We start from the raw sequence: 15,133 nt of genomic DNA, 5'->3' as shown, positions 1-15,133 counted from the left end.
CCCTTGGACCTTCGTATTGACGATGAAACACAGAAATTGCATCGGAATTGAATTCAAAAGGCACAATGCCGACTCAAGTACGAGAGGACTGACACTCCAACTTTCTATGATATGAACCTCTCCTGTGAGTCCAGTTTTTGTTTCCGATGCTTCACTTTGGGTTTACTGTATCCCTTGGACCTTCTTATTGACGTTGAAACACAGAAATTGCATCCGAATTTAAAACAAAAGGCACAATGCTGACTTAAGTACAAGAGGACTGGCACTCTAACTTTCAATGATTTGAACGTCTCCTGTGAGTCCAGTTTTAGATTCCGATGCTTCACTTTAGGTTTACTGTTAACCTTGGACCTTCTTATTCACGATGAAGCACTGAAATTGCATCCGAATTTAATACAAAGGGCACAATGCCGACTTAAGTACAAGAGGACTGACACTCTAACTTTCTATGATTTGAACCTCTCCTGTGAGTCCAGTTTTAGATTCCGATGCTTCACTCCTGGCTTACTGTGCCCCTTGGACCTTCTTTTTGACGATGAAACGCAGAAAATGCATCCGAATTTAATGCAAAATCACAATGCCGACTTAAGTACAAGAGGACTGACACTCTAACTGTCTATGATTTGAACCTCTCCTGTGAGTCCAGTTTTAGATTCCGATGCTTCACTTCAGGTTTACTGTATCCCTTGGACCTTCTTATTGACGATGAAACACAGATATTGCATCCGAATTGAATACAAAAGGCACAATGCCGACTTAAATACAAGAGGACTGACACTCTAACTTTCTATGATTTGATCATCTCTTGTGAGTCCAGTTATAGATTCCGATGCGTCACTTTGGGTATACTGTATCCCTTGGACCTTCTTATTGACGATGAAACGCAGACATTGCATCCGAATTTAATACAAAAGGCACAATGCCGACTTAAGTACAAGAGGACTGACACTCTAACTTTCACTGATTTGAACCTCTCCTGTGATTCCAGTTTTAGATTCCGATGCTTCACTTCAGGTTTACTGTATCCCGTGGACCTTCTTATTGATGATGACAGACACAAATTGCATCGGAAGTGAATTCAAAAGGCACAATGCCGACCTAAGTACAAGAGGACTGACACCTTAACTTTCTATGATTTGAACCTCTCCTGTGAGTCCAGTTTTTGTTTCCGATGCTTCACTTTGGGTTTACTGTTTCCCTTGGACCTTCTTATTGACGATGAAACACAGAAATTGCATCCGAATTTAAAACAAAAGGCACAATGCTGACTTAAGTACAAGAGGACTGACACTCTAACTTTCTATGATTTGAACCTCTCCTGTGAGTCCAGTTTTAGATTCCGATGCTTCACTTCAGGTTTACTGTATCCCTTGGACTTTCTTATTGTCGATGAAACACAGAAATTGCATCCGAATTGAATCCAAAAGGCACAATGCCGACGTAAGTACAAGAGGACTGACACCCTAACTTTCTATGATTTGAACCTCTCCTGTGAGTCGTGTTTTAGATTCCGATGCTTCACTACAGGTTGACTGTATCCCTTGGACCTTCTTATTGACGATGAAACACAGAAATTGCATCCGAATTTAATACAGAAAGCACAATGCCGACTTAAATACAAGAGGACTAACACTCTAACTTTCTATGATTTGAACCTCTCCTGTGAGTCCAGTTTTAGATTCCAATGCTTCACTTTGGGTTTACTGTATCCCTTGGACCTTCTTATTGACGATGAAACACAGTAATTGCATCCGAATTTAATACAAAAGGCACAATGCCGACTTAAATACAAGAGGACTGACACTCTAACTTTCTATGATTTGATCATCTCTTGTGAGTCCAGTTATAGATTCCGATGCGTCACTTTGGGTATACTGTATCCCTTGCACCTTCTTATTGACGATGAAACGCAGACATTGCATCCGAATTTAATACAAAAGGCACAATGCCGACTTAAGTACAAGAGGACTGACACTCTAACTTTCACTGATTTGAACCTCTCCTGTGATTCCAGTTTTAGATTCCGATGCTTCACTTCAGGTTTACTGTATCCCTTGGACCTTCTTATTGATGATGACAGACACAAATTGCATCGGAAGTGAATTCAAAAGGCACAATGCCGACCTAAGTACAAGAGGACTGACACTCTAACTTTCTATGATTTGAACCTCTCCTGTGAGTCCAGTTTTTGTTTCCGATGCTTCACTTTGGGTTTACTGTTTCCCTTGGACCTTCTTATTGACGATGAAACACAGAAATTGCATCCGAATTTAAAACAAAAGGCACAATGCTGACTTAAGTACAAGAGGACTGACACTCTAACTTTCTATGATTTGAACCTCTCCTGTGAGTCCAGTTTTAGATTCCGATGCTTCACTTCAGGTTTACTGTATCCCTTGGACTTTCTTATTGTCGATGAAACACAGAAATTGCATCCGAATTGAATCCAAAAGGCACAATGCCGACGTAAGTACAAGAGGACTGACACCCTAACTTTCTATGATTTGAACCTCTCCTGTGAGTCCTGTTTTAGATTCCGATGCTTCACTACAGGTTGACTGTATCCCTTGGACCTTCTTATTGACGATGAAACACAGAAATTGCATCCGAATTTAATACAGAAAGCACAATGCCGACTTAAGTACAGGAGGACTGACACTCTAACTTTCTATGATTTGAACCTCTCCTGTGAGTCCAGTTTTAGATTCCAATGCTTCACTTTGGGTTTACTGTATCCCTTGGACCTTCTTATTGACGATGAAACACAGTAATTGCATCCGAATTTAATACAAAAGGCACAATGCCGACTTAAGTACAAGAGAACTGTCACTCTAACTTTCTATGATTTGCACTTCTCCTGTGAGTCCTGTTTTAGATTCCGATGCTTCACTTCAGGTTGACTGTATCCCTTGGACCTTCTTATTGACGATGAAACACAGAAATTGCATCCGAATTTAATACATTAGGCACAGTGCCGACTTAATAACAAGAGGACTGACACTCTAACTTTCTATGATTTGAAACGCTCCTATGAGTCCAGTTTTAGATTCCGATGCTTGACTTTGGGTTTACTGTATCACTTGGACCTTCTTATTGACGATGAAACACAGAAATTGCATCCGAATTTAATACAAAAGGCACAATGCCGACTTAAGTACAAGAGGACTGACACTCTAACTTTCAATGATTTGAACCTCTCCTGTGTGTCCTGTTTTAGATTACGATGCTTCACTTCAGGTTTACTGTATACCTTAGACCTTCTTATTGACGATGAAGCACAGAAATTGCATCGGAATTGAATTCAAAAGGCACAATGCCGACTTAAGCACAAGAGGACTGACACTCTAACTTTCTATGAAGATGAACCTCTCCTGTGAGTCCAGTTTTAGATTCCGATGCTTCACTTCAGGTTTACTGTACCCCTTGGCCCTTCTTATTGACGATGAAACACAGAAAATGCATCCGAATTTAATACAAAAGGCACAATGCCGACTTAAGTAGAAAAGAACTGACACTCTACGTCTCTATGATTCGAACCTCTCCTGTGAGTCCTGTTTTAGATTCCGATGCATCACTTCAGGTTTACTATATCCCTTTGACCTTCTTATTGCCGATGAGACACAGAAATTGCATCCGAATTTAATACAGAAGGCACAATGCCGACTTAAGTACAAGAGGACTGACACTCTAACTTTCTATGATTTGAACCTCTCCTGTGAGTCCAGTTTTAGTTTCTGATGCTTCACTTCAGGTTTACTGTATCCTTTGGACCTTCTTATTGACGATGAAACACAGAAATTGCATCCGAATTTAATGCAAAGGCACAATGCCGACTTAAGTACAAGAGGACTGACACTTTAACTTTCTATGATTTGAACCTCTCCTGTGAGTCCAGTTTTAGATTCCGATGCTTCACTTCAGTTTTACTGCATCCCTTGGATCTTCTTATTGACGATGAAACACAGAAATAGCATCCAAATTTAATACAAAATGCACAATGCCGACTTAAGTACAAGAGGACTGACACTCTAAATTTCTATAATTTGAACCCCTCCTGTGAGTCCAGTTTTAGATTCCGATGCTTCACTTTAGGTTTACTGTATACCTTTGACCTTCTTATTGACGAAGAAGCACAAAAGTTGCATCCGAATTTAATACAAAAGGCACAATGCCGACTTAAGTACAAGAGGACTGACACTCTAACTTCCTATTATTTGAACCTCTTCTGTGAGTCCAGTTTTACTTTCCGATGTTCACATCAGGTTTACTGTATCCCTTGGACCTTCTTATTGACGATGAAACACAGAAATAGCATCCGAATTTAATACAAAATGCACAATGCCGACTTAAGTACAAGAGGACTGACAATCTAAATTTCTATGATTTGAACCCCTCCTGTGAGTCCAGTTTTAGATTCCGATGCTTCACTTTAGGTATACTGTATACCTTGTACCTTCTTATTGACGATGAAGCTCAAAAATTGCATCCGAATTTAATACAAAAGGCTCAATGCCGACTTAAGTACAAGAGGACTGACAATCTAACTCCCTATGATTTGAACCTCTTCTGTGAGTCCAGTTTTACTTTACGATGCTTCACATCAGGTTTACTGTATCCCTTGGACCTTCTTATTGACGATGAAACACAGAAATTGCATCCGAATTTAATACAAAAGGCACAATGCCGACTTAAGTAAAAGAGGACTGACACTCTAACTTTCTATGATTTGAACCTCTCCTGTGAGTCCAGTTTTATATTCCGATGCTTCACTTCAGGTTTACTGTATACATTAGACCTTCTTATTGACGATGAAGCATAGAAATTTCATCCGAATTGAATACAAAAGGCACAATGCCAACTTAAATACAAGAGGACTGACACTCTAACTTTCTATGATTTGATCATCTCTTGTGAGTCCAGTTATAGATTCCGATGCGTCACTTTGGGTATACTGTATCCCTAGGACCTTCTTATTGACGATGAAACACAGACATTGCATCCGAATTTAATACAAAAGGCACAATGCCGACTTAAGTACAAGAGGACTGACACTCTAACTTTCACTGATTTGAACCTCTCCTGTGATTCCAGTTTTAGATTCCGATGCTTCACTTCAGGTTTACTGTATCCCTTGGACCTTCTTATTGATGATGACAGACACAAATTGCATCGGAAGTGAATTCAAAAGGCACAATGCCGACTTAAGTACAAGAGGACTGACACTCTAACTTTCTATGATTTGAACCTCTCCTGTGAGTCCACTTTTTGTTTCCGATGCTTCACTTTGGGTTTACTGTATCCCTTGGACCTTCTTATTGACGATGAAACACAGAAATTGCATCCGAATTTAAAACAAAAGGCACAATGCTGACTTAAGTACAAGAGGACTGGCACTCTAACTTTCAATGATTTGAACGTCTCCTGTGAGTCCAGTTTTAGATTCCGATGCTTCACTTCAGGTTTACTGTTAACCTTGGACCTTCTTATTCACGATGAAGCACTGAAATTGCATCCGAATTTAATACAAAGGGCACAATGCCGACTTAAGTACAAGAGGACTGACACTCTAACTTTCTATGATTTGTACCTCTCCTGTGAGTCCAGTTTTAGATTCCGATGCTTCACTCCTGGCTTACTGTACCCCTTGGACCTTCTTTTTGACGATGAAACGCAGAAAATGCATCCGAATTTAATGCAAAATCACAATGCCGACTTAAGTACAAGAGGACTGACACTCTAACTGTCTATGATTTGAACCTCTCCTGTGAGTCCAGTTTTAGATTCCGATGCTTCACTTCAGGTTTACTGTATCCCTTGGACCTTCTTATTGACGATGAAACACAGATATTGCATCCGAATTGAATACAAAAGGCACAATGCCGACTTAAATACAAGAGGACTGACACTCTAACTTTCTATGATTTGATCATCTCTTGTGAGTCCAGTTATAGATTCCGATGCGTCACTTTGGGTATACTGTATCCCTTGGACCTTCTTATTGACGATGAAACACAGACATTGCATCCGAATTTAATACAAAAGGCACAATGCCGACTTAAGTACAAGAGGACTGACACTCTAACTTTCACTGATTTGAACCTCTCCTGTGATTCCAGTTTTAGATTCCGATGCTTCACTTCAGGTTTACTGTATCCCTTGGACCTTCTTATTGATGATGACAGACACAAATTGCATCGGAAGTGAATTCAAAAGGCACAATGCCGACTTAAGTACAAGAGGACTGACACTCTAACTTTCTATGATTTGAACCTCTCCTGTGAGTCCAGTTTTTGTTTCCGATGCTACACTTTGGGTTTACTGTTTCCCTTGGACCTCCTTATTGACGATGAAACACAGAAATTGCATCCGAATTTAAAACAAAAGGCACAATGCTGACTTAAGTACAAGAGGACTGACACTCTAACTTTCTATGATTTGAACCTCTCCTGTGAGTCCAGTTTTAGATTCCGATGCTTCACTTCAAATTTACTGTATCCCTTGGACTTTCTTATTGTCGATGAAACACAGAGATTGCATCCGAATTGAATCCAAAAGGCACAATGCCGACGTAAGTACAAGAGGACTGACACTCTAACTTTCTATGATATGAACCTCTCCTGTGAGTCCTGTTTTAGATTCCGATGCTTCACTACAGGTTGACTGTATCCCTTGGACCTTCTTATTGACGATGAAACACAGAAATTGCATCCGAATTTAATACAGATGCAGAATGGCGACCTAAGTACAAGAGGACGGACACTCTAACTTTATATGATTTGAACCTCTCCTGTGAGTCCAGTTTTAGATTCCAATGCTTCACTTTGGGTTTACTGTATCCCTTGGACCTTCTTATTGACGATGAAACACAGTAATTGCATCCGAATTTAATACAAAAGGCACAATGCCGACTTAAGTACAAGAGAACTGTCACTCTAACTTTCTATGATTTGCACTTCTCCTGTGAGTCCTGTTTTAGATTCCGATGATTCACTTCAGGTTGACTGTATCCCTTGGACCTTCTTATTGACGATGAAACACAGAAATTGCATCCGAATTTAATACATTAGGCACAGTGCCGACTTAATAACAAGAGGACAGACACTCTAACTTTCTATGATTTGAAACGCTCCTATGAGTCCAGTTTTAGATTCCGATGCTTGACTTTGGGTTTACTGTATCACTTGGACCTTCTTATTGACGATGAAACACAGAAATTGCATCCGAATTTAATACAAAAGGCACAATGCCGACTTAAGTAAAAGAGGACTGACACTCTAACTTTCAATGATTTGAACCTCTCCTGTGTGTCCTGTTTTAAATTACGATGCTTCACTTCAGGTTTACTGTATACCTTAGACCTTCTTATTGACAATGAAGCACAGATATTGCATCGGAATTGAATTCAAAAGGCACAATGCCGACTTAAGTACAAGAGGACTGACACTCTAACTTTCTATGATTTGAACCTCTCCTGTGAGTCCAGTTTTAGATTCCGATGCTTCACTTCAGGTTTACTGTATACCTTGGACCATGTTATTGACGATGAAGCACAGAAATTTCATCCGAATTTAATACAAAATTCACAATGCCGACTTAAGTACAAGAGGACTGACACTCTACCTTTATATGATTTGAACCTCTCCTGTGAGTCCAGTTTTAGACTCCGATGCTTCACTTCAGGTTTACTGTATACCTTAGACCTTCTTATTGACGATGAAGCACAGAAATTGCATCGGAATTGAATTCAAAAGGCACAATGCCGACTTAAGTACAAGAGGACTGACACTCTAACTTTCTATGAAGATGAACCTCTCCTGTGAGTCCAGTTTTAGATTCCGATGCTTCACTTCAGGTTTACTGTATCCCTTGGACCTTCTTATTGACGATGAAACACAGAAATTGCATCCCAATTTAATACAGAAGGCACAATGCCGACTTAAGAACAAAAGGACTGACACTCTAACATTCTATGATTTGAACCTCTCCTGTGAGTCCACTTTTGGATTCCGATGCTTCACTTCAGGTTTACTGTACCCCTTGGACCTTCTTATTGACGATGAAACACATAAAATGCATCCGAATTTAATACAAAAGGCACAATGCCGACTTAAGTAGAAAAGAACTGACACTCTACGTCTCTATGATTTGAACCTCTCCTGTGAGTCCTGTTTTAGATTCCGATGCATCACGTCAGGTTTACTATATCCCTTTGACCTTCTTATTGCCGATGAAACACAGAAATTGCATCCGAATTTAATATAGAAGGCACAATGCCGACTTAAGTACAAGAGGACTGACACTCTAACTTTCTATGATTTGAACCTCTCCTGTGAGTCCAGCTTTAGTTTCTGATGCTTCACTTCAGGTTTACTGTATCCTTTGGACCTTCTTATTGACGATGAAACACAGAAATTGCATCCGAATTTAATGCAAAGGCACAATGCCGACTTAAGTACAAGAGGACTGACACTTTAACTTTCTATGATTTGAACCTCTCCTATGAGTCCAGTTTTAGATTCCGATGCTTCACTTCAGTTTTACTGCATCCCTTGGATGTTCTTATTGACGATGAAACACAGAAATAGCATCCAAATTTAATACAAAATGCACAATGCCGACTTAAGTACAAGAGGACTGGCACTCTAAATTTCTATCATTTGAACCCCTCCTGTGAGTCCAGTTTTAGATTCCGATGCTTCACTTTAGGTTTACTGTATACCTTGGACCTTCTTATTGACGATGAAGCACAAAAGTTGCATCCGAATTTAATACAAAAGGCACAATGCCGACTTAAGTACAAGAGGACTGACACTCTAACTTCCTATTATTTGAACCTCTTCTGTGAGTCCAGTTTTACTTTCCGATGCTTCACATCAGGTTTACTGTATCCCTTGGACCTTCTCATTGACGATGAAAGACAGAAATTGCATCCAAATTTAATACAAAAGGCACAATGCCGACTTAAGTACAAGAGGACTGACACTCTAACTTTCTATGATTTGAACCTCTCCTGTGAGTCCAGGTCTAAATTCCGATGCTTCACTTCAGGTTTACTGTATCCCTTGGACCTTCTTATTGACGATGAAACACAGAAATTACATCCGAAGTGAATACAAAAGGCACAATGCAGACGTAAGTACAAGAGGACTGACACTCTAACTTTCTATGATTTGAACCTCTACTGTGAGTCCAGTTTTAGATTCTGATGCTTCACTTCAGGTTTACTGTATCTATTGGACCTTCTCATTGACGATGAAACACAGAAATTGCACCCGAATTTAATGCAAAAGGCACAATGCCGACTTAAGTACAAGAGGACTGACACTCAAACTTTCTATGATTTGAACCTCACCTGTGAGTCCAGTCTTAGATTCCGATGCTTCACTTCAGGTTTACTGTATCCCTTGGACCTTCTTATTGACGATGAAACACAGAAATTGCATCCGAATTTAAAAAAAAGGCACAATGCTGACTTAAGTACAAGAGGACTGGCACTCTAACTTTCAATGATTTGAACGTCTCCTGTGAGTCCAGTTTTAGATTCCGATGCTTCACTTCAGGTTTACTGTTAACCTTGGACCTTCTTATTCACGATGAAGCACTGAAATTGCATCCGAATTTAATACAAAGGGCACAATGCCGACTTAAGTACAAGAGGACTGACACTCTAACTTTCTATGATTTGAACCTCTCCTGTGAGTCCAGTTTTAGATTCCGATGCTTCACTCCTGGCTTACTGTACCCCTTGGACCTTCTTTTTGACGATGAAACGCAGAAAATGCATCCGAATCTAATGCAAAATCACAATGCCGACTTAAGTACAAGAGGACTGACACTCTAACTGTCTATGATTTGAACCTCTCCTGTGAGTCCAGTTTTAGATTCCGATGCTTCACTTCAGGTTTACTGTATCCCTTGGACCTTCTTATTGACGATGAAACACAGATATTGCATCCGAATTGAATACAAAAGGCACAATGCCGACTTAAATACAAGAGGACTGACACTCTAACTTTCTATGATTTGATCATCTCTTGTGAGTCCAGTTATAGATTCCGATGCGTCACTTTGGGTATACTGTATCCCTTGGACCTTCTTATTGACGATGAAACACAGACATTGCATCCGAATTTAATACAAAAGGCACAATGCCGTCTTACGTACAAGAGGACTGACACTCTAACTTTCACTGATTTGAACCTCTCCTGTGATTCCAGTTTTAGATTCCGATGCTTCACTTCAGGTTCACTGTATCCCTTGAACCTTCTTATTGATGATGAATGACACAAATTGCATCGGAAGTGAATTCAAAAGGCACAATGCCGACTTAAGTACAAGAGGACTGACACTCTAACTTTCTATGATTTGAACCTCTCCTGTGAGTCCAGTTTTTGTTTCCGATGCTTCACTTTGGGTTTACTGTTTCCCTTGGACCTTCTTATTGACGATGAAACACAGAAATTGCATCCGAATTTAAAACAAAAGGCACAATGCTGACTTAAGTACAAGAGGACTGACACTCTAACTTTCTATGATTTGAACCTCTCCTGTGAGTCCAGTTTTAGATTCCGATGCTTCACTTCAGGTTTACTGTATCCCTTGGACTTTCTTATTGTCGATGAAACACAGAAATTGCATCCGAATTGAATCCAAAAGGCACAATGCCGACGTAAGTACAAGAGGACTGACACTCTAACTTTCTATGATTTGAACCTCTCCTGTGAGTCCAGTTTTAGATTCCAATGCTTCACTTTGGGTTTACTGTATCCCTTGGACCTTCTTATTGACGATGAAACACAGTAATTGCATCCGAATTTAATACAAAAGGCACAATGCCGACTTAAGTACAAGAGAACTGTCACTCTAACTTTCTATGATTTGCACTTCTCCTGTGAGTCCAGTTTTAGATTCCGATGATTCACTTCAGGTTGACTGTATCCCTTGGACCTTCTTATTGACGATGAAACACAGAAATTGCATCCGAATTTAATACATTAGGCACAGTGCCGACTTAATAACAAGAGGACAGACACTCTAACTTTCTATGATTTGAAACGCTCCTATGAGTCCAGTTTTAGATTCCGATGCTTGACTTTGGGTTTACTGTATCACTTGGACCTTCTTATTGACGATGAAACACAGAAATTGCATCCGAATTTAATACAAAAGGCACAATGCCGACTTAAGTAAAAGAGGACTGACACTCTAACTTTCAATGATTTGAACCTCTCCTGTGTGTCCTGTTTTAGATTACGATGCTTCACTTCAGGTTTACTGTATACCTTAGACCTTCTTATTGACAATGAAGCACAGATATTGCATCGGAATTGAATTCAAAAGGCACAATGCCGACTTAAGTACAAGAGGACTGACACTCTAACTTTCTATGATTTGAACCTCTCCTGTGAGTCCAGTTTTAGATTCCGATGCTTCACTTCAGGTTTACTGTATACCTTGGACCATGTTATTGACGATGAAGCACAGAAATTTCATCCGAATTTAATACAAAATTCACAATGCCGACTTAAGTACAAGAGGACTGACACTCTAACTTTCTATGATTTGAACCTCTCCTGTGAGTCCAGTTTTAGACTCCGATGCTTCACTTCAGGTTTACTGTATACCTTAGACCTTGTTATTGACGATGAAGCACAGAAATTGCATCGGAATTGAATTCAAAAGGCACAATGCCGACTTAAGTACAAGAGGACTGACACTCTAACTTTCTATGAAGATGAACCTCTCCTGTGAGTCCAGTTTTAGATTCCGATGCTTCACTTCAGGTTTACTGTATCCCTTGGACCTTCTTATTGACGATGAAACACAGAAATTGCATCCGAATTTAATACAGAAGGCACAATGCCGACTTAAGAACAAAAGGACTGACACTCTAACATTCTATGATTTGAACCTCTCCTGTGAGTCCACTTTTGGATTCCGATGCTTCACTTCAGGTTTACTGTACCCCTTGGACCTTCTTATTGACGATGAAACACAGAAAATGCATCCGAATTTAATACAAAAGGCACAATGCCGACTTAAGTAGAAAAGAACTGACACTCTACGTCTCTATGATTTGAACCTCTCCTGTGAGTTCTGTTTTAGATTCCGATGCATCACTTCAGGTTTACTATATCCCTTTGACCTTCTTATTGCCGATGAAACACAGAAATTGCATCCGAATTTAATACAGAAGGCACAATGCCGACTTAAGTACAAGAGGACTGACACTCTAACTTTCTATGATTTGAACCTCTCCTGTGAGTCCAGTTTTAGTTTCTGATGCTTCACTTCAGGTTTACTGTATCCTTTGGACCTTCTTATTGACGATGAAACACAGAAATTGCATCCGAATTTAATGCAAAGGCACAATCCCGACTTAAGTACAAGAGGACTGACACTCTAAATTTCTATCATTTGAACCCCTCCTGTGAGTCCAGTTTTAGATTCCGATGCTTCACTTTGGGTTTACTGTATACCTTGGACCTTCTTATTGACGATGAAGCACAAAAGTTGCATCCGAATTTAAAACGAAAGGCACAATGCCGACTTAAGTACAAGAGGACTGACACTCAAACTTTCTATGATTTGAACCTCTCCTGTGAGTCCAGCCTTAGATTCCGATGCTTCACTTCAGGTTTACTGTATCCCTTGGACCTTCTTATTGACGATGAAACACAGAAATAGCATCCGAATTTAATACAAAATGCACAATGCCGACTTAAGTACAAGAGGACTGACAATCTAAATTTCTATGATTTGAACCCCTCTTGTGAGTCCAGTTTTAGATTCCGATGCTTCACTTTAGGTATACTGTATACCTTGTACCTTCTTATTGACGATGAAGCTCAAAAATTGCATCCGAATTTAATACAAAAGGCTCAATGCCGAGTTAAGTACAAGAGGACTGACAATCTAACTCCCTATGATTTGAACCTCTTCTGTGAGTCCAGTTTTACTTTACGATGCTTCACATCAGGTTTACTGTATCCCTTGGACCTTCTTATTGACGATGAAAGACAGAAATTGCATCCGAATTTAATACAAAAGGCACAATGCCGACTTAAGTACAAGAGGACTGACACTCTAACTTTCTATGATTTGAACCTCTCCTGTGAGTCCAGGTTTAGATTCCGATGCTTCACTTCAGGTTTACTGTATCCCTTGGACCTTCTTATTGACGATGAAACACAGAAATTACATCCGAAGTGAATACAAAAGGCACAATGCTGACGTAAGTACAAGAGGACTGACACTCTAACTTTCTATGATTTAAACCTCTACTGTGAGTCCAGTTTTAGATTCTGATGCTTCACTTCAGGTTTACTGTATCTATTGGACCTTCTCATTGACGATGAAACACAGAAATTGCACCCGAATTTAATGCAAAATGCACAATGCCGACTTAAGTACAAGAGGACTGACACTCAAACTTTCTATGATTTGAACCTCTCCTGTGAGTCCAGCCTTAGATTCCGATGCTTCACTTCAGGTTTACTGTATCCCTTGGACCTTCTTATTGACGATGAAACACAGAAATAGCATCCGAATTTAATACAAAATGCACAATGCCGACTTAAGTACAAGAGGACTGACAATCTAAATTTCTATGATTTGAACCCCTCCTGTTAGTCCAGTTTTAGATTCCGATGCTTCACTTTAGGTATACTGTATACCTTGTACCTTCTTATTGACGATGAAGCTCAAAAATTGCATCCGAATTTAATACAAAAGGCTCAATGCCGACTTAAGTACAAGAGGACTGACAATCTAACTCCCTATGATTTGAACCTCTTCTGTGAGTCCAGTTTTACTTTACGATGCTTCACATCAGGTTTACTGTATCCCTTGGACCTTCTTATTGACGATGAAACACAGAAATTGCATCCGAATTTAATACAAAAGGCACAATGCCGACTTAAGTAAAAGAGGACTGACACTCTAACTTTCTATGATTTGAACCTCTCCTGTGAGTCCAGTTTTATATTCCGATGCTTCACTTCAGGTTTACTGTATACATTAGACCTTCTTATTGACGATGAAACACAGAAATTGCATCCGAATTTAATACAGAAGGCACAATGCCGACTTAAGTACAAGAGGACTGACACTCTAACTTTCTAAGATTTGAACCTCTCCTGTGAGTCCAGTTTTTGATTCCGATGCTTCACTTTGGGTTTACTGTATCCCTTGGACCTTCTTATTGCCGATGAAACACAGAAATTGTATCAGAATTTGATACAAAAGGCACAATGCCGACTTAAGTAAAAGAGGACTGACACTTTAACTTTCAATGATTTGAACCTCTCCTGTGAGTCCTGTTTTACATTCCGATGCTTCACTTCAGGTTTACTGTATACCTTTGATCTTCTTATTGACGATGAAGCATAGAAATATCATCGGAATTGAATTCAAAAGGCACAAAGCCGACTTAAGTACAAGTCGACTGACTCTCTAACTTTCTATGATTTGAACCTCTACTGTGAGTCCAGTTTTAGATTCTGATGCTACACTTCAGGTTTACTGTATCCCTTGGACCTTCTTATTGACGATGAAACACAGGAATTGCATCCTCATTTAATACAAAAGGCAAAATGCCGACATAAGTACAAGAGGACTGGCACTCTAACTTCCAATTATTTGAACCTCTCCTGTGAGTCCAGTTTTAGATTCCGATGCTTCACTTCAGGTTTACTGTATCCCTTGGACCTTCTTATTGACGATGAAACACAGAAATTGCATCCGAATTTAATACAAAAGGCACATTGCCGACTTATGAACAAAAGGACTGACAATCTAACATTCTATGATTTGAACCTCTCCTGTGAGTCCACTTTTAGATTCCGATGCTTCACTTCAGGTTTACTGTATCCCTTGGACCTTCTTATTGACGATGAAACAGAGAAATTGCATCCGAATGTAATACAAAAGACACAATGCCGACTTAAGTACAAGATAACTGACTCACTAACTTTCTATGATTTGAAACTCTCCTTTGAGTCCTGTTTTAGATTCCGATGCATCACTTCAGGTTTACTATATCCCTAGGACCTTCTTATTGACAACGAAACACAGAAATTGCATCCGAATTTAATACAAAAGGCACAATGCCGACTTAAATACAAGAGGACTG

This window comes from Schistocerca americana, chromosome 4 (genome assembly GCF_021461395.2).
Source record: "Schistocerca americana isolate TAMUIC-IGC-003095 chromosome 4, iqSchAmer2.1, whole genome shotgun sequence".
NCBI classification, from domain to species: Eukaryota; Metazoa; Arthropoda; class Insecta; order Orthoptera; family Acrididae; genus Schistocerca; species Schistocerca americana.
The sequence above is the reverse complement of the archived record's forward strand: the minus strand, read 5'-3'. Positions refer to the sequence as shown.